The sequence below is a fragment of the Sminthopsis crassicaudata genome, chromosome 5, assembly GCF_048593235.1.
Source record: "Sminthopsis crassicaudata isolate SCR6 chromosome 5, ASM4859323v1, whole genome shotgun sequence".
In the NCBI taxonomy this organism is placed as follows: domain Eukaryota; kingdom Metazoa; phylum Chordata; class Mammalia; order Dasyuromorphia; family Dasyuridae; genus Sminthopsis; species Sminthopsis crassicaudata.
This window is the reverse complement of record NC_133621.1, coordinates 127,324,671-127,345,417: the sequence shown is the minus strand read 5'-3', so window position 1 is coordinate 127,345,417 and position 20,747 is coordinate 127,324,671. Positions and strand designations below refer to the sequence as shown.

The following is a 20,747-nucleotide window of genomic DNA, read 5'->3' as shown; positions in this document are numbered from 1 at the left end:
CAAGATAAATACCAGTTATAATTATAAGGAATGTTTTTGAAAGGTAGGCTATCACTAATACATTTAGATAGTCTTCTTGTATATATCTCTGTGATGGTCCAGTCTAGCTCCTCTGAAGGGCTCAGAATAAGTCCTTGTCATGATAAGCAAAAGTCCTTGTCCCACATTGTGGACAGCAATATGTAATGTGCTGATCTCCAGAGACTGTCCAGTCTCCAAAGACTGTGGATCCCTCTCTGGGAGAAGATCTGCTGTCTCAACTGCTGCCAACTCTGACTTCATGTAGAGAGTCATTTCTCCCTCCAGAGAGCTGCCCCAGGTCTGGCCCAGACAAGACTCTCAATCTCTCAAGTGCCGCCCTCTTTTATCTTCCCAAAGAATGGTTGTGGGATAACGCAAGGGCTTCTGGGAAGAAATACTTCAACCAATGAACTTGCTCCTCCTAAACATGTAAGCTCCTCCCCAGGAGTTCACAGGGGTAAAACTCCCCTAAAGCCCGGAACTAGAGAATTGATAAGTACCGACTTAGCACTTAGTAAGAACCTAATATCTCATTATTTTATTAGCATTTAGTAAAAACCTAACATATCTCCAACAAGCAAATTTCCACTGTCTTTCCTTGTATTCCATTATAATAGTATTAAAATATGAAATTCATGAAAATAATTCAATTCAAACATTTATTAAGGGACTATTGATTAACCAGGGTGAGGGTCAATAGGGGTTAGTGGATAGAGTTAGAAATGAAGTCTTATCTCTGACACACTTGGATAAACAAATAACCTTTCCGTGTCCCAGACAACTTTCCAAGACTATAAATTAGAAATATGTTTTAGGTCTGCATTTGATCAGTAAATTTCACACTGAGCTCTCTGCATTGACAAAATTTTAGGTTTAAATTATTCTCTCACATTGTCTCTCTCAATTAGCAGTTACTGTGCTAGGTCCTGGGGATTCAAAAAATATCAAGCAAGGACAAATCTTTGTCCTTAACTTATATTCTACTTGACTAAAATAAATATAATAAACCTAAATTTGAGGAGAATGAAAACACTAATAAGTGGAAGTAGTGATCAGAAAAGGCTTCGTAGTAGAGGTGTCACTAACTGAAGATAAAGATTCTGAATGACATAGGGAAGAAATAAATTCTGGGAATGAAATATCTTATGAATGAATTGAAGCTAGATGTATAATGCCAGATTCAGAATACACATAGCAGCAGGTCATCATGGTTGGACTTAAAGTGTGTGTGGAAGAGCGAAGACAGGGGGAGTTATATATATTTTTAAAAGTTTTATATATATTATCTCATTTGAATCTCATAACAATCTTGTTAGATGCTTTTATTATCTTAATTTCACAAATGAGGAAACTGAGGTAGACAGAGGTTAAGTGACTTTCTCAGGAAAACAGAGGTACTACAAGTCTCAGGCAGGGTTTGAGCTCCATTCTTCTTGACTCCAAGTAAAGTACTCCATCAACTGAGTCAACTAGCTTTTTTTATAATTGTATTTCAATGTAATTAATTGGTCCCCTTTGTAGACAAAAGAAAGGGCATGATTACTAGAAGTTTTGCCATCACTATATAACTTTTTAATGTGAAATGTGCAAATGATGGTTCTTCTGTTATTTTTAGTTCTCTAGTATGCTCATGGGAAGAGTGAAGCTTTGACAAGATTTTGAAATAAGGAAGCTTCACCTGATAAGGATATAGCTAGAGTTGAGCAGTTAGAATTAGGATCTGGGAGATGACACCATAAATTGGACTTCTGTGACTCACCATCTGCTCCTTCAACCAGTATTTTGAGATTTGTCATAATGGACAGCTAGAACCATTTATTACAGGTGTTCCTCCTAGGAAAGCAGACTGGGGCTTGTGAATAATAGATAAAAAAGTGAATGTTGTACTTTTTAAAGCTTAAGCTATTTTGGGCCTGCATTTCATAATGTCTAATTATGTTGTTGATGTGTGTGGTGTCAGTGCCATAAGGAAACTGCATTTCATTTTAGTTAAGTTGAGCTGCTGCCCTCTAAATAATTGATTTTCTAAAAGGGGTAAAAAAAAACCAGCAAGGGATTCAGCTGATGTTCAAAGGTTTTATTCCTCTGGCAGTCGGCTCCCAGTGCCAGGTGTGTTGTTAGAAGCAGCCAGCCTGTCTTTCTCTATTGACGATTGCTGGAGGCACTGTTTGCACTTGAGTGGCTTGAGTCCAGTATAATCTGTGAAACAAAAAGGTTTGAGACTTTCAGTGCAGAAAATTACAAGCAAGTCCTCACCACCTGGTGGGCTTTATCTGGCCCCTCCATCATTGGGGCTTGAAGCCTGCTTAGATGGGCATCTGAGGGAAGGATGTATTATGGAGGGAAAAAAGACAAACCTACCATTCAAGCTTAGGTCTGTAAGCTGATCTCTCCAGGTTCCCTTGGCTAATAAGAAACAAATGATTCTTTATAATACAGCTAGCCTCCTTCTCTCAACTTGAATACTGATTCAGTAGCTGTACAGAAATATCTTTCTGATTATTAGAGCCAAGTACTGGGTTTAGATAGCTGATATAATCCCCTTTTATCTATTTGTGTTTTCCAAATGCAATATCATTTCCAGAAGTAATTGATGCTTTATTATACCATGATTTTGATTCTAATAGGAATATATTTTGTAAAATAAACAGAATGATTCAGCAACACTCATTGCAAGAATGTCACCTACATTATCATTTTTTCTTTTCTAAACTGAGATTAAGATAACAGTGCAAGTGTAAAACTATGCTGAAATGCTCTCTCTCTCTCTCTCTCTCTCTCTCTCTCTCTCTCTCTCTCTCTCTCTCTCTCTCTGTGTGTGTGTGTATGTAGTTGGTCTAAAAAATGAAGGTCTTATGTTCCCAGTTTGTCTTTTGCATCTAATATTCTATTTGGCAAGAGAGAAGTCCCTTAATCTTGTGAATTCTTAGTTTCTTCTGAAAAAACAGGGGGTATGTTTTTTTAATATTAATATTCTGTTTTTACTAAGGAAAGAGACAAATATTAAGAAAATATGTTCATATCATTTAAATTAATTCATTTATTAATTCATCATTCAATCTAAGTTCCTCAAGAGCAGAAATTAATTTGATTATTTTGTCTGTATTTCTTGCTTAGTACTTAGCACATAATAGGTAATAAATAAATGCTTATTTAATCGATATATTTTACTAGGAGCATAAAACACATATAAGTATGAATAAAGAATACATATAAACCAATGACAAAATAGTATCTAGGATACATCCTACCATCTTTAAGTGTCTTTCCTGTTGTTTTCTTTCTGACAGGTGGGAGAAGGCTATGAAGAAGGATAGGTCTGTAATTAGTTGCTGAAAGCAGAACATATTCCTCCCTTCAAAACAACTGAACCCACTGTTATTTCTTATAATACAACTTCCTTGAGTAATCTCAGCTTCATCTAGAGAATGATATTATCATCAGGCAATGTATCACATGGAAGACCAAAGGAAACCCTTGTGGCAGAAAGGTCAAGACTAAATGAGGTCCTTTCAAATCAAAAAGTTCTGAATGGGGTTGGAGCTTACCAAATGTTTTTCAGTCGCTTAAGAATAATAGTTTTTGGATCTGGTCTGAGCCTTATGTCACAACTCTCACACAACTATCTAGAGTTTGGGGTATACCTGAAGTATAAACTTTCTGATTTTGAATTACCCAATTTAGTCTTTTGTCTGGTTCCTTTTAACACATTCTAATGCTCTCAACCCAACTGATACTGTACTACTTAATTTCTGTCTTTTTGAGTGGCCTTTTTTATTTGATGATAACTCTGTTGATCTTGGACTATTTGAATGTTATATTATTTGAACTATTATATTCACTCTTACCACAGTTGCCCTATTCAATACAGAGCAATATTAATATATCCCCAGACAGTTTTCCTATAATGAGAAGTCTTTTAAGACTCAGAATTATCAAATGAAAATTAAATTACATTAAACAAACTAAGATAAAAGTATACTAATATTTTTTGCATGATTGAGGTTTATTAAAACATGTGTTCAACAAATCAGGTCTTTTCACTCCTAGACCATTATGTTTCATCAAATTTGGAGATAGGAGCAAAAAAAAAATTATATATGTGTGTGTGTGTGTGTGTGTGTGTGTGTGTGTGTGTGTGTGTGTGTTTGTGTGTGTGATAGCACAATCCTTTAATGTTTTTTTTTTATTTTTTATTTTATTTTATAATTATAACATTTTTGACAGTACATATGCATGGGTAATTTTTTACAACATTATCCCTTGCACTTACTTCTATTCAGATTTTTTCCCTTCCTCCCCCAACCCCCTCCCCCAGATGGCAAGCAGTCTTATATATATTAAATATATTACAGTATAATTTAGATACAATATATGTGTGTAGAACCGAATTTTTTGTTGCACAGGAAATCCTTTAATGTTTTGATTATTTCTTTTAATGTTTTCTATAGCACTGATTCAACAAATACTTATCAAAGAAGGTAGGTTAATCTGATAAAAATGACATGATTTGGAGTAAAAAGACCTAATTTCAAATACCAAATTTGCCACTTAGGAGCTATAAGACCTTTGGCTAAAATAATTTATCTTCTCAGTTTCCTCATATGTAAAATGAAGCTATTACCTGAGTTTCCTACTAGTTTTAAAACTATAATATTATTATTCTATTATATGAAAAATAGGGGAAAGATCTAGATATCACATGGCTCTAGTCTTATGGAAAGGACAGGGAAAATAAGAATAAAGCCCTTTTAGAGCATCTACTGATATAGTATCTACTTTGTATTAAGGCATTTTGCTAAACACTTTTACAAAAATTATTTCATTTATTCCTCATAACAACCCTCCAAAGAAGATGCTATAATAATTCACATTTTATAATAGAGAAAATTGAGGGAGGTTAAATGACTTTCTCAAAGTCACATAGCTAATAAATATTTGAGACTGATTTTAACTTAGGTCTTTTCAAGTTTATAATTTATTAAAAGAGTAATAATGGTATCAGTAATAATTAGCATTAATAATCATATAAATAAAAGAAAAGAACATTAATTTTAAGGTTTGAAAAATATTTTATATAACTTCTTATTTGATAATCCCAATAACACTATGATGTAGATAATACACCAATATTACTATTATTTTAAAGATAAGAATACAGAAATTAAGTGACTTATCATGGTCATGTAAGTAGCAAAGGTTGGACTGGATTCAGAATTTATCATTTGGAACTCTGCTGACTCCAAATTTATCTCTTTCCTCCCTACATAATGCTACTTTTCGCAAATAAGAATAAGATATGTTCATGAAAGAGATATAAAGGTGGAATGAGAATTGAGATATCATTTAGAGGTAGATGGATTAGGGTTTCTTGATATTGAAGAAAGTTTCAGGAAGGACAACACATTTAAGTTGGATCTTTAAAATTGAGTAGAAATTTAATAGGTGAAATTTGAATGGTAAGTGTTTTAAATGGTAGAAAGAAGGGCCACATGAATAAAAATGTGGAAAAAGAAAAAATGATCAATACACTTATATATATGATAAACAGTCTAGGTCTAATTCAAGTGTACAATATTTGAGAATAAATAGCTGTGTAAAATGAAGTTGGAAAGGAAGTTTGGAGTCAGATTTTAGAATTTAAAGTTTGGTTCATTATCCCCTAGAGGGATCATGTGTGGTTGCTAGAAAGCACCATATAGACTCAAAAGCTTAATTAATGTTTCATTTAGATAAGTTGTTCCTTAGTTATGCACTGAACACTCTGATGAGCCCATGGATTTATTATATATATTTATTATTTATGCATATATACATATATATATATATATATACCTACATATATGTATATATGTATGCCAAATATTGCTATTTTGACCCAACAAATATAACACAGTGAAAAATATTAAACATATATTTTGTTTTAATGGAGAAAACAAAATACACATATGTATGTGTTTCTATATCTACATCTATATCTATAGAGAGGTAAGACATGTATATGTCACATATTTGTATATATATATATATATACATATATATATGTGTAACCTTATATTTGAAAATATTATGTGATTATATTTTTCATAGCCTTATATTTGAAAAAATATGAACTGTGTATGACAGCTGTAGTGACATGGTATCACTTGTCTTTTCAAAGTTAATGCAAAAATTAGGTACAGATCAAAGCCTAAAACCATGGATTGAATTATTGCTTTGCCAGTTACTAGTATGGGTCCCTCAGACTCTCTAAACCTCAATTTCTTAGTCTATAAAATAGACCTATCTTTGTATCACCTTGATGAGGAAAATGCTTTGTAAACTATCATGCTTTTGTTATTTAAATGACAATGAAAACTTCATAAATGAATTAACTGTCATTGCTTAAATAGTCATTTTGGAATAATCAATATGAAGTAGCCACTAGAATTCTGTAAAAATTAGTTGAATGTCATATGTTCATTGTGAGATGTTAAGTGCAGAGATTTTTTTAATGTGTCTCTTGTGCTTTGTCCTTTGGAGAGTTTCCACTTTATCCTCCAAAGTACTTCTTATCAAAGGAACACTAGAAAGGCAGTAGCATAATGGCAAATCTACATTAAAAACTGAGATCTTACTGACTCATATCCATATTTTTAGCCATTTCAAACTGCCTGTGAAATGCATTTTTAATGCGCATACTAGATCTGGCTCTCCCATTCAAAGTTCCTAATTTTCATAAAATTATTTGCTTAAAGAAATACTATAGAGGATAAAGTTATTTCTAATATTATGCTTAGTCTTTTAACTAAATAAAAGAATAACATATTTTATTTGAGACTTGGATGCATGTCAAGACCTCACTTAAAAATATATGCCATCACCATTTGAAATTAACCTGATATTATTTAAAGACTATTATCTATAATCATGATATTTTGTATCTGACAGTTATTGAAGTGAGTTCATATATATTTTCATTTGATCTTTGAGACAGTAGATATTATTGTCTTCACTTCTCAGATGAGAATATTGAGCATCCAGTGCTTCTGTAACTTTCCAAAGTTAGCCAGTTTATAACTATTGGGGGAAAAATATAATCCACGCACCTAGCATTGAGTGATAATTTCTCCATAGTACAGAACTAAATATAAACAACTAAAGAAGCTTTCTATTTACTTAAGAAATCAAGTTTTTAAACATAAGAATCAGTTGCTGAGCAACCATAAAAACAATAAAAATAATGATAATTTAATGTAAAATACTGTGATGCAAACTATAAATATATTATGAACTAAGGAAATGGAGAAATCAGTATAGAGCAATGAAATCTGAGAAAGCCTCAAGGAAGAGTTGATTTTTAATTGAATTTTGAAGGAAAGTATTGGGATGAGGTGCACTGAATACCAAGGTATGAATGTACAAGGCATATGTGAGTCATAACTACATTGGTTTGGATGAAGGGTAAAATATGGGTAAGAAAGTGGTACAAGACAAGATTCAAGGTAAAATCTGTGTTTTAGGAAGATTAGAAATATGAGAAACAGCATGACCGTGGAGAAAGAGCTGTTCAAAAGGATCTGAGTTCAAATTATGACTCTGACAGGTATTTATTGTGTAACATTCGACAAATTAACTTTTTAATGTCTGAGAAAACTGTCAAAGATTTTAAGTTACAAAAAAGATGTTTAAATTCACCCATAAAAAGAAATTACTCAACAATTACATTTACCACTGAAATTACAAGTTCATTAAAAAGACTCTGGAAATTTAATTCAGAATAGATTGGGATTGAGTGAGGGGATGAAAAAAATGTGACAGCTTTTACAATGTACCAAAGGTCTGACTGAGGAAAGTTACTGTTTTCAAAGTATAAAAAGGATATGGAATATTTTGAAGAAAAACAATTTGAAGAAAACAAATGAACAGGTTAGTAAGATATTTCTCATTTATATTGGATGAAGTTGAAAGAATGAATCTAAAGGTAGATTCACTGATTAATTCAGCAATCATTTATTAAGTGCATAATAAGTATGTATGAACAGAGTCATTAGGAGAGTAAATCACTGTTTCTGCCTTCATGAAATTTATATTTCAGATGGGCATAGGGAGATATATGTCACATATGTTAATATATAATACCACATGCAATAAAAATACACTGTTATTTCACATAAAAATATCTTTTTAGAGGGGGCAAAAAACCATATTTTGTTCCTATCATTTTCTGTTGCTACATTCCCCTCAAAGTATTCCTTTAAAAATAAATAAGTATAGTGAAGCAAAAGATAAATATAGTTATATTGTTTAACTTTGAAGATTTATGTGTAATCCATACCAGGTGGCTGGAGGAGGGAGAAAATCAAGATAATCAAGCTGAAAATCATTCAGCCTCTGAGTAAGGATATAGATCTGAGTATACTCACACAACTCACTTCTTGTTCTTTTTGCAAGGGTAATGCTTCTCTAGAAGCTTGCTTCTCATTCCTTCAGAAGGGTCTGAACATTCTTTCAAATCTAGGATTACAAAGAGCAACTTTCAGGAAAAATAGGGGCAACATACCTTGTCATTTCTTCTTCACAGAATGGATTTATATAAATTTATACTTTCTTAATGATGAATATTTAGGATTTAGTTGATTTTGTCAGATTTGGAGCAGTACACTATTAGTCTCTCCAGTTTTTTCTGTTGGCTCCATTGTACTTAAGTACTAGCCAAATTTCTTCTGTAAAAACAAGAACTCACTCTCATATGTTTTCTTGTTCATAAACATATTCCCTAACTAAAATTACCAAAGATATTTTGAGTTTGAATCATTCAGCCATTTCATCACATTTAATGGCTTAAGAAATGAAGTAAACATAGGAAACAAAGGTTAATGGCTTTCTGAGATGAGCCCAAAGCTGATGACTCATAATATATTCATCTCCCTCTCTAGAGATGGACGAACAAAAAAGAGAGGACCTTCTCTATATCTGTTTGATTCTTCTACTCTAATCATAAGTATATTTTTAAGATATAAAATTTTGATCAGCTCTTAGAGTGATACTTCCTTAGCCAAGCATGTCATCATCTTATAATCATGCTTATGCCATCTAGCTTTGACTATGCATTTTCTATGGCTCAAGGCTCATCATGAGCCTTGCTTATAATGATCTCTATTTCCTGATTTTTCTTGTTTTCTCTCCTTTCAGCTTAGATATAAAATCTAAGATTCTTTGGAATGCTTGGAAAAAATTCTCAGTAGCAGTCATTTCCTTTCTATGTTTTTTCTTTGTGGCCTGATTTTTTAGGTGGAGCTCAAAAAGTAAGTTGCATTTTCCTCATTTCCAGCATTTGGCCTACCACCTCTTTGCTGGGAGATAGAAAAACTGGTGTGTTTTCTTAGACAAGGACCAAGACAGTGCCTTGAAAATAAACTAAGGGGGCGCAAACATAATTTAGCTGGAAACCATTCAAGCTCTTAGTAAGGAGAAAGATCTGAGTATACCCCCAACTCACTCCTTATTCCTTTTATAGGGAATTGCTTTTCCCATTTCACCAAATATATTTTAAGGAGTTTTCTTCAGGTAATTTTTGTTTTTCCTTTTTTATACCATCTTAAAAAGATCTCATTTCCTTCCCACACTTTTCTTCTTTTTTATTAATCTTATAATTATACATTTTTGACAGTATATATGCACGAGTACATTTTTTATAACATTATCTCTTGTATTCATTTTTCCTCCCTCCCTCTACTCCCTCCTTTAGATGACAGGCAATCTCATACATTTTACATGTGTTACAGTATAACCTAGATATAATATATGTGTGTAAATCCAATTTTCTTGTTGCACGTTAAGTATTTGATTCCGAAGGTATAAGTAACCTGGGTAGATAGACAGTAGTGCTAATATTTTACATTCAATTCCCAGTGTTCCTTCTCTGTGTGTAGTTGTTTCTGTCCATCATTGATCAGCTGGAAGTAAGTTGGATCTTCTTTGTGTTGAAGATATCCACTTCTATCAGAATGTATCTTCATACAGTATTGTTGTTGAAGTATATAGTGATCTTCTGGTTCTGCTCATTTCACTCAGCATCAGTTCATGCAAGTCTCTCCAAGCCTTTCTGAATTCATCCTGGTGGTTATTTCTTCCAAGAAAGTTTTATGAAATGGGGACCAGCTCATATGTCCCTTTGGGGCTTCATCTGTAACTGATTTGCCTTTAGGAAACTCAGGTTTTGTGTTCTGTTCTGTCTTTCCATAAAAGCTGTCTATAGTAAGAGTTCTTTTTGCTTTTTTATTCATTTTCAAGGGTTGAGATCAGCTCTTACTGCAAGGAGTGTCAGCTACTTTAGTTTGCTCTGGGCAGTTCTGCTAATGGACTTCCAGTACTGGGTAATCTTGGCCAGGTGCTGAGTGCTGAGTTCTTCCAGGGCTCAGCAGCTTACAATTTTCCTTTTTTATTTGCTTTTGGGTATCTTACAGCAAATCTGCTAAACCACCTGCTAGCAACCAGGACAGAACAGCCTAAGAGCCTTACAGAAGTTTTTCATTGTGCAGGTGCCACAATGTTCTGGCTCCCTGCCCCAGCTCCTTGCCCCAGGCTCCCTATGCTGTGCTCTGAGTTCTGCAAGCTGTCCTCCTGCCCAATTGAAACAGACTTGTTCTTCCAAAATATCTTCTTCTGGAAATAAGTTGTACTCCAAATATTTATGGGTTCTGTCACTCCAAAAACCAATTCAAAGGCTTAATCTACTGTTGCGTTGAGAGAGGGTCAGAGGAGGTCACAGAAAGTTGTATCTGCTCTCCACCATCTTGACTCCATCCCTTTCCTTATTCCTTTTGAAAGGGTGATGATTTTCTAGCAGCTTCTTCCCAGTTCCTTCACAAGAGCCTAAACTTCCTTTCTCTAGATTCTCTAGAGCTTTGGTTTCTCAAGATTCTCAGAGCTTTGGTTTCTCTAGATAAAGAAGTTTTATGTAATGAAAATTATTAGGCACTTAACATATTAGAGAAATGTTGAGCTCAATAATAAGTTGATTTACTAAATACATAGAACATCAGAGCAAATTCTTAATTAATATAAACATTGGATCATAGATTCAGCAGTCCAGCAGTACTTTAGAAGTCTTATAGTTCAACTCCCTAGTCTTATAAATGAAGAAAGTGAGGTACAGTGAAGTGAAATAACTTCTTAAAGATATTTTATGGCAGAGCCAGAATGAAACTCCATTTCCTCTTACTCCAAATCTAGCTCTCTTTCAACTGTACCATGCTATCAAAAATTACCTCAGTGTAAGAAAAACAAATCTTAATCAACAATCCTAAAACATCTAAGGCACACAATTTCTGAAAAGAGGAAATCTCTTTTGGGACTATCCAGAATCTATTTTGATGTGAGGCCAGGAAGACTTTCCAACTTTTATTAGAAAGAAAGGAGAAATAGAAAGTTCTCATGTAAAAGTTATAAAGAGGATTGGAGGATTAAATTGAACTTTTAAGAAGCATATTGAGAGCTTAGAGAGAACTAATAAATCTCAATGTTCATGTAAAAACAGTTATAAAATATTATGGTACAAATCTTTTTTTTTCAATTTAGAATGAGAATATTCCAAAATAGATTTGCAATGGTTATTTTTGGATACAAAAAATAATACATGAATTTGATCTCACATAGATGATTTGTTCATCAAATATGCTTTTTTCTGTAGATGTAAATTCACATATCAGTGGCATCTTGAATTTTTAGGTTGGTTATAACAATCACACAAAGGTACAGTCAAGAAACAGGCCACCTCTTCTATCCTTTTTAAGCGGACATCTACTCCTCTAATATATTTCTCAAGTTTTGTTAATTCTCTAGTCAGTCTCTTAATCCCTTGCCATTGCTATATGACTGAACTATAGATTTTTACTGATCACACTTTTCTTTGAAGATATTCTTTATACCATTTTTGTAGTCAAATTTTCATTGGTATATCCCTCCTTACACACATACATACACACACACCTACTATATGATTCTTTGTTGTCTTTTATCACAACTGCCTTTTTGGTTCTTCAGAGAGTATCATTTTATCTTAAATTTTGGCAAACAAAGGAGATATATGGGTTTGTTGAAGGTATTTACTTCTTTCATTGAGGATGTTTTGTTGAGAGTCAAAATGGAAGTAGATATCTTCTCAATTTTGAGATTCTCCATATTTTGGATAACATGTCGCTGACTGAATTAAATCCTAGAAAATTCACATCCTCTTGTTAAGCCACTTCTAGTTATTTTATGATGGACAGTTGGTTGGATAATCCCAATTCACTTTGGATAATGAAAGTGTTGATACATCAGGTCCTGAAAATGAATAGGTTATGGAGTCTAGATAAAATTAATAGAAGAGCATTCTAGATTTCTTTTAGAAAGTTGCATAATGTTCCCAGTGACTTCAGATTTTTCCCTGACATAAATCATTTTTTATCTCTTATTGCTCAAAGTCAGTGATATTCTGTTTAAAGTGAGAAAATAGGATGTCCTTTGTACATGTTAACCAAAGGGCCACTTCATTTTTTCTGAAAAAGAAGAGATTGGTAAATGAGAGTTTTAGTCAAGTTCTATCCATTGTTAAATGAAATATTTGGAACATTTTAGTTTGTATGGTCTGAATTCTAAGCCACCTAATAATAATGATATAATTACTGCATATCATGTTCTTTGATATTAGGTGTTAATGGATGCTGCTAAATTACAAACAATAATAGCAACAACTATCTAACCATCTTGGCATTCATTTGTAGTAGTATGAGAGAGCAAGATGGCTAATTGAAATGAAGTACTACTTCAGAATGGTACTTTGAGAGTACATTTATAACTAGTTCTTTAACCAAGAGTCATTGAATGATATTTTTCAGAAATATAGGAAAAATATATGAAACATTCCTTCATAGATAGATTTAATGGTTTCCCTTTTGATTGTTGCTGTTTGTTTGAGTTGTGATGGGATGATTTTAATGGGTGTTAAGGGCCACCAGATGTCAGTATGACCTTCTGTAATGTAATGTAATGTAATTAATGCACATTTAGTCAAGTACAACTGGGAGCAGTTTCAGTATACACAGTTGCCTAATATTTCAAGAAAAACCTTCGCTTCCAATATTGAAAGTATTACATGATATGCTAATTGTATTCTGTGATATAACAATATTTCTTTATTATTTCCAGTTACTAGAGAATTATTCCAAACATTAGGACATTTGTAGAATGATTCAAACAGATGAAATTTAGGAGTCAGGTTAATAAGAAAAGAGAAAATTCTTTTGATATTTAAGGCAGTGGGTATTTTAATATTTTGTATCTCTTTTTGAAGTTTCCTTCTTTATTGGAAATAAAAATCAATAAAATAAAATTGAAAAACACAAAATTAAAAATTTTGACTTGAAATAGGTTCCAATGGATATTACAATATTGTATTTATGCCTTATGGCTTTATTACACCCTTCTATATATTATCTTCTCTTATTGACCCATATAGCCATGACTTAATCAAGATGAAATAATCACAAAATGCTGAAATGAGGCTTCTGAGTTTTGACATACTTTTATATATGTGTGTGTGTGTGTGTGTGTGTGTGTGTGTGTGTGTGAGAGAGAGAGATGTATCTACATATCTACATAAATAGTTATATCTTTATGTATTCTACAAAAAAAGTTCCCTAATTAATAAGTACTAAAAGGATATGAAGATGTTTTCAAATGAAAACATTCAAGGTATCAACACTATAAAAATATGCCCCAAATAATCATTATAGAAATATCAATTAAACAACTTTAAGGCTCTTTTTCTCCACAAATCAGATTAGCAGGGGTAACAGGAGGGGAAATTAGCATTTGAAAGCTAGTGAGAAGATAGACATACAAACATGCTATTGATAGAACCATGAACTGGTCCAACAATACTGGAAGACAGTTTGAAACTATACTAAATGAACTCTTTAACCTAGCAATATCACAACCAGACATATATGCTTAAAAAGATAACATAGAGAGGGTAAAATTTCATATGTACAAAACTTTATAATGATAATTTTATTATGACACATAAATGGAAACAAAATTGGTGTTTTTCAATTAGGGAATGGCTAAACAAATTCTGTTTACAAACATAATATTATAACAAATGGCAATTGTGATTTCTGATAGACTTGGGTAAACTTATGTGACTTGATATAAAGGGAAATGAGATGAACCATGAGAACAATTTTTATGAACACTACAAAAATGTAAAGCAAAACAATCTTCCAAAACTTCAGAATAGGATCAAAGCTGTAACCAATTATGTCTCTCCACAACTGATGATGAAACTTGCTTTATTGACTTTTCTCATAAAGTGATGGACTATGGTATAGGAAAAAAATATACATTTTCATATATAATTAATATTTGTTTGATATGACTATACTTTTTGTCATAGAAAAAGGCTTCTAATGAAGGTGAGCAGAGAATTTTATTGCTGAATTAAATTCTAAAAGTATTTAAAACTATATATAAAGCATACTATTATATACACACATATATGTATGTATGTATGTGTGTATATATATGTATATATACATATATACAGAGAGAGAGAGAGAGAGAGAGAGAGAGAGAGTTTATACCATTTATAGAATCACAGAGTGTATAAAACAGGTCCATGAATATATGCAATTTTCTTTCCTCCATTTGCTACATGTTGAAATATTTTTGTTTGTTGATGTAAATTTATAATGTAGCAATTTTCTTGCCACTTACTTCCTTAGGGGGGACCCATTCTTTCTTTGTGACTCATTTCTTCTTTACCTGCTAATATAATGATAGGTTGGGGTTTCCCCAGAGAAATGGAAATTGCTAAAAGTCACTGCTTTCAAGTATCCTAGGGATAAGTATTGAAGTGATTATTTTTTTAACCCCTCAGATCATGACATTCTACCACTTTACATTGGCAAATCAGCAACTAACAAACAACCTGAAATAAAACATTTATTAAAATGTCAAACAAATATATATGTTTACATAATATAATCTTATGATTAAAAAACTAAATTGTTTTTACTTATAAACTTGGATCATTAATTCCCACCAATGCACATAGTGTTAATGGACAAAGTGTATACACACTTAAAATTTCAGGGTCATAAGTTACTTAAGATCATAGTACTTGTGGAGGCAGAAACTCTTAATTTGGAACCATAGTTTTCACTATCCTCTTTCTGTCTTAGAAACTATATATACAAATTCCTATTTAGAAGAATGTGTGTATGAACATATATTTATAGAACTGTCTCATGTTGTGTTGAAGTAACACTGCAATAAACATAGCTTCTTATCTAGAAAATATGATTGCCTGGATCTTTTCTGATGCTTTAGTTCTAGGTGCTTTCTGTGTTAAAATATTTAATATTGAGCTCAATTGAGCTTACTCTCTGGCAGTCAATATCATAGATATCATATTAATTTCAAGCTTAGGAGATATCCTCATCTGAAGTTATGTTACATTTTTTTTCTGAGGCAATTGGGGTTAAGTGACTTGTTGGGGGTCACACAGCTAGGAAGTGTTAAGTGTCTGAACTCAGGTCCTCCTGACTTCAGGGATGGTACTCTATCCACTGCACCACCTAGCTGCCCCCATGTTACATATTTTTTAAAGAAAAATCAAATTTTTCTTTGAAAAAAGTCAATTGTCTTTATATTGTTTGAAAAAGAAATCCTCTACTAGCTTCTGCTCCTATGTTTCCAATTTATTTTAGCAATATGTATATATATATATATATATATATTTATATAATGAGGATTATCTATTATTCCTAATGGAATGTTTAAACACAATAGTGACCTCAGATTTTAATTTGTAATAAAATATATTATAATTATATGTATTTTAAAAGTCAGCATGTAGTTATTAAGCTCTTACTATGTTTCAGGCACTATGTGCAGAGAACACAAATACAATCTGAAAGAAAAATAATTCTTGCACTCAAGTAACTTAGAAGACAACATAAAAAGAAGTTAAAAAGGAGGAGAACAGGTGTCATTAATAAAATTTATTGCAAAAAGTCTGCATCATCAGAATAGAGTATTAGAGAACAACAAAGACATGGCCCAGGACACTTATTTTAAAATAAGGGTTCTAAGGTAAAACTGACCTATTAGAAGATATAATTATAGATGTGCAATGTACTTCCAGTTTGAAGAGACTATGTAATGTGGGAGAAATTCTAGAGATTTGTAGCTTCTCACTAACTCACATTTAGACTGAGATAATTCTTATTTTACTTACTGCTTATTTGATTCAATACTTTTTAAGGAAAATTGAGAAAAAGTAATATTAGATTACTCATTAGCATATTAAAACATGTTCCTACTGATCCACAAAATGAACAAAAATGAAAAAAAAAGAATATTCTCTAGCACAGTATAAGTTTCAAATAGTTTCTTTTTCTTTTTACTCTATTTCTACTCTCTCTACTCAATACGTTTTAGTTCTTGCCTGATTTCCCCAGGATATCCTGACCTCATACAAAATTTATGAATAAAAGATGTATATCAAGAAATCAAGTGCACTTCATGATCACTGACTCCTAGTAGTATACATTTCCCCAGCTACTATCAACCTTGAAGCAGTTGCTACTTTTTAGTCATATCAATATTTTGGCTTTGCTGATTCTATCTGCCCTGATTCTATCTGCCCCACTTATGCAAATTTTATGCTCCAATGGTATAGATGAAACTATAATTTAACTAAGAGACCCTTGTTCTCAGTTTTAGTAAATATACATAATTTTATCACTTTGTTTAATGATTCAATAATCATTAATAATCAATAATCACCATCACACATTTTTTCTTTGTATATTTGTCATACTTTGATTAAATTTTAAATTGATATGATTTTGTATTTTCTGAATCAAAATTTTCTTTTACAACTTTTAATCTTTGTTATATACTAAAATAAAAATAAAGCTACATTGATTATTTTGATATTTTAATATTAAATATTAATTAAAATATAAAAACTTGGTAAATAAAATAAGCTTATTTTTTTCCAAAAAATATAATACATTTTTTTAAACAATGTTGCAATCTATAAAGAAAAAAGCTTGAAGTCCTGACTCAAACGAACTCTAGGTGGTTGTAATTCTTTTCCTCCTCCTCCTCCTCCTCCTCCTCATCCTCCTCCTCCTCCTCCTCCTCCTCCTCCTCCTCCTTCCTCTTCTTCTTCTTCTTCTTCTTCTTCCTTCTTCTTCCTTCTTCTTCTTCCTTCTTTTCTTTTTTCTTTTTTTTTTTTGCATGGTATAACATTTTCATTATATCTTAATCCTTAGGGAAAATACATTCCTAAAATATAAAGTAATATTTTTCTCATAGTTGTTAACAATAAACTTTTGGAATTATCAGGCTAATGTTAAAAAATTTTGGAAAATGTGATTGGACCTGTGTCAATCCTATTCAAATACTATCAAAATAGACTTTCCTCTAAGTAATGCCTAAGCTTATTTGTTGCATGACTTAGTTTGGATCCATATAAACTTTTTTTGTATCCTGTTTTAATCTAGCTTGGGGGTATATTATATAAATACCCTATAAAAGGTTTTAATTTTATTTCCCCTCCAAACTTGGGTCATAATGAGATTTGAATATAAATGATTCTTGCTGTTTTAAGCGCTGCTTATGTAAATTCTTTGAAATAAAAAGAAATAAATACTTTTATTTAAATATTTAAAAGTTCTGAACATCAAGTTCTAGTGATCAGGGCAAGAGTTACTAAGATATAAACAATGAATGAGCACATTAATATGAGGACTCAGAATGATGCCATATTTGAGGATTTTCTTCTCCTTTATTCCTTTGAATCAAATTATCTTAGCCTCTAGTCTTTAAAGTTTATTTATTGTTGTTGTTATTATTTCTTAAGTAGAGTGACTTAAGTAAAATACTATATGCTCATGTTTCATATATACTGTCATAGATTATGAATAAGTTTGACTGTATTCAGAGGAAGAAAGTTAGGATGATGAGATGACTACAATTCATTAAATAATAGGTCCGGTCAAAGAAACTGGAGACATTTAGCCTGTGGAAGATTTAGGGGAGATATGATAGTTGTCTTCAAATAGCTGAAGGATTATGATGTAAAATAGAGGTCAGACATTTTCCTGGACCCCAGAGAACAGAACTATGAGTAATGAGCAGAACTTGTAGAGAGGCAGTATAAAATAAATCAATCTTTCCTAATAACTAGTGATCTCAAAATGAAATTTTTTTTGTTTTTGTTTTTTTTTAATTTGAAATATTGAAGCAGTTGGAAGGCACAGTGATTGGGGTATTGGATCTGCATTTCAGCAAGACTCGATTTCAGGTCTGGCCTCATATACTGTTTGACCCTAAGCAAACTACTTAACCTCTATTTGCTTCTATTTCCTCATCTGTAAAATGAGTATAATAAATACCTATGTTCCAGGATTATTGTGAGGATCAAGCGAAAGAATATTTGTAAAGTACTTTGCAAAGCATAAAGCACTATAGAGATATTATCTTATTATTATTATTTAGAAGATGCTTGATGACCATTTCTCAGGATATTTTAAAGAACATTTCTATTCAAGCAAATGATGGAGTACATGCATTCTAAAGCTCCAGCATTCTGCTTTTGTGAGTAGAGAAAGCCTTAAATGGATTCTATTCATCAGAGGATCCTCTTCCATATCTTTGACACTGGAAAATTATCAAAGTTCCATTCCTCTGGATCTCCTTTGAGAGAAGGAGTTCAAGGCTTTTTTGGATACTTATTAACATCTTATCTTATAAATTTCCACATTAGAGGCATAAATGCTTTCTTTGGCTGTCTAGGCCTTAAGCTTTGGCTTGCTGCCTTCAGTACTCATAATAATTTGAAATGGCCGAAACATGTCTTAATACATTAAATTATATATAATATCTATATCTATATCTATATACATATATATGTGTATGTATGTATATATGTATATATACATATATATATTTATATATGATGTGCTAGTTTCACATACTACAAAGACACAAAAGAGATACAAAGAAAAAAATGAAACCTTCCTCACTCCCAAGGAATTTATGATTTATTGGGGAAAACAAAATGTACATATGCAAGTCTCAGTGAATACATAATAATTTTGGAGGGAGGATGAATGGCACTAACAGTTTTACTAATAGTAAAAGCCTCTTATAAGAAAGAGCTGGCAAGTCAGTGCTGATACTCCAATGATTATTCTTAGATTTAGATATCCCAGGGCCATAGTGTTTTCTGTTGATACCTATGGCTTCCCTAAGTAATTCCTGTCTCTCTCTTGTATAACTCAAAAGGAATAATCTTCACACAGTACACTGAGTTCTATATCTTCAATCAACAATGAAATGCACAATAAAAGAATCTTTCATAAAATAGTTGGCATTAGCATTCATTGTCATGTACAGAAGGACTCTGAATATTTAATCTTTGCAGTCACTGTTGCACATAATCCAATGTGTTCAGGTTGAAAGGGTCCAGGAAACATCTGGATTTGGACTTTGGAGCCTGGTATGTCTTCTGACTCTATTGATTCTTGTCCATTGACTTTCTGCTTCTAATCAATGAGTGCTGATTTATTTTCTTGGGAGCACTCAGCATAGATATACCTATCTTGATCAATGTTAAAAGAGAATAAAACTCCTAATCTTTTCCTTTTTGGGAAGATGTGATTATGCATTCTACATTATTGTCCAACAGGTTTGCCCCCCAAATTATCTATAGTATCTGTTTTACTTGAGTTGGCCTTAATGGCTCTTAACTGAATAACAGTTTGAAGGAATACTACTACCAGTTTCTAATTTCTCTGTCCTTGTCTCTCTGTGTCTCCATGCCTGACTGTCACTATGTCTTCCTTTCTGTCTGTCCCTCCCCTCCTAGTCTCATTCAACATCTTTGATTCTATTTTCTTCACTGATAAGCAAGAACCTGCATTCAGTGTTCCCCTCCCCCGCCACTGCAGACAAATATATCCGGAAGGATTTGTCACTTACAACCCCTAACCTCCTTTTCTCACTCTGACATTATCCATTACTCCCAAATGCATTCTTTCTAATGTAACACAAAGTCAAAAGACTTTACTCTTTCATATTGAACTAAATGCATATGCCTTTTGTTCTCTATGAGCTACTAAATTATCTATCCACTCTTGGAAGCATTCAAACATCATAATCTGAGACACTGATTTTTCAGGGAAGATATAAAGCCAGCAACTTTGCAGTAGTTACTACAACTTCCTACACCAGTCTTGCATTATTTCTGAAGTATTTCCTAGCCAGTACTTGAAAGAAATTCCTCCTTGGCAGGCAGATAAACCTTCCTTCCCCTTTATCTTTTTGTATTGAATTTCATATGCTGGTAGGTTGAAAACTTAGCCTTCATGATCAACTACTACTATAGGTTGTTGCTTTTGGAGGAAGAAGATGTGCACAGTTCAGTGGCTTCTGAAGAGAGAGAGGGAGATGGAAAGGGAGAGAAAGATCTCTTTATAATTGTCTCCAACTACACAAATAACAGACATCTTATGTAGTCCTCAGTCTCAGAAAAAACTTTAAATATTCTCACTATTACCAGGTCAGAAGAAATGAAGTGGGAAATGAGTTAAAATTATTGTCAAACAATTTTATTAATAATTGTTCCTTGGGATAGTTGTTATATATTGCTTCAGTTTACATGATGTAGAATTATTTCTTTA

The 20,747-nt window shown here is 32.3% G+C and overlaps 1 long non-coding RNA gene across 1 annotated transcript in view; it reads left to right on the top strand.

Moving 5' to 3' along the window:
• The window catches only part of LOC141542427 (uncharacterized), a 29,147-nt gene extending 25,149 nt beyond the window's left edge, over positions 1–3,998 (top strand). Inside the window, exon 2 of the long non-coding RNA XR_012482151.1 lies at positions 3,312–3,998. This is a non-coding gene — a long non-coding RNA (uncharacterized LOC141542427). The remainder of the gene's footprint in view (positions 1–3,311) is intronic.
• Positions 3,999–20,747: the final 16,749 nt, after the last annotated feature.